At 39.6% G+C, this 1187-nt stretch overlaps 1 long non-coding RNA gene across 1 annotated transcript; it reads right to left on the bottom strand.

Annotated features, from left to right (window-relative positions):
• Positions 1-902, bottom strand: LOC131181008 (uncharacterized). Its single transcript, XR_009149645.1, has 2 exons — positions 844-902; positions 1-265 (listed from the first exon to the last, which is right to left on the bottom strand). It is a non-coding gene; the product is annotated as an uncharacterized LOC131181008 (long non-coding RNA).
• Positions 903-1187: the final 285 nt, after the last annotated feature.

Genomic DNA, 1187 nt, shown 5'->3' with positions numbered 1-1187 from the left:
TACTCAATTGGGGAGCTCAGCTCACCCTCCACATACTCATATCCTCATAAAAATAAATGGGAGCTCAGCTCCCTCATCCAATCCATCAAACATGCATATCATTATACGTTTACAGGTCCAACATGATAATAATATTACAGACCATAATCAAATAAATACTTCTAACACATGCGAAAATTCTAGGAGTAAATAAAATTACACAAATATCGATAAACAACCTGCGAAGGAGAAAAGCAGGTTAACCAAAATAAAATCCTCCTGTAGCCTGAAAAAATATTGAACAGGAGTGAGCGTTCGACTCAGAGAGTAAAATATCAATTTTAACCATAATCTCTATAACTATCTAAAACTAATGCACCCTGTAGAGTGAAATGCAACATCAATAACATTTTCACATTATAAGATCAAAAAGGTAATTTGGAGCACTCACGCACCCTGTAGCATCAATCATAACATATGGGAGCTGATCCCCTATACAGCTCTCTTAAATCCAACCTGGTGCCAGCGAAGAACTCAAGCCGGACTTTCGCCTAATAAACCAAATCGAGGGTCCCAAATGAAGAACTCAAGCCGTGACTACCCCTCGAAGGATCGGGTCCCAGCGAAGAACTCAAGCCGTGACTACCCGTCCTATCCATAGTCCACACCACATCACACGCACGCCAACGCACGCACACTGCTCCAAATTACCACAACAACATCCATGGCACTTTAACAGTTATCAATGCAACATAAATCGTGCCTAGAGTTTAACTACATAAATATATGCATATAAGTGATGCATGGGCATGCTTGAACATATAATAATAGTGAAATTACAATTAAAATTAATATTTTACTCACAGACTTGACCACAATCACTGTGGCGGCTGGGCGGAGGAAGAAGGCTGTCCCGACTCACCTGACAATTTTATTACAATCATTTAATAAATTTGACTCAATACAAACAAAGAAAAAGACCAATACGTCCTAAATCGTGCCGAAAATCCGGCAGAGTCTCCCCTATACCTAGGACCTACCCAACCTGCAAAAGGGCTCAAAACACACTTCTATATTCACAATCCATATGTCTACAACTCAATCACATCACACAGTCCCTCCTGGGCCCACCAAATCAATCATCCATCACAACATGTAAAATTTCAATTTAGTCCATATAATTGACTATTTTTGCAAAAACTGCCCAA

This window comes from Hevea brasiliensis, chromosome 6, assembly GCF_030052815.1.
Source record: "Hevea brasiliensis isolate MT/VB/25A 57/8 chromosome 6, ASM3005281v1, whole genome shotgun sequence".
In the NCBI taxonomy this organism is placed as follows: domain Eukaryota; kingdom Viridiplantae; phylum Streptophyta; class Magnoliopsida; order Malpighiales; family Euphorbiaceae; genus Hevea; species Hevea brasiliensis.
This window is presented reverse-complemented; position numbering and strand designations above follow the sequence as displayed.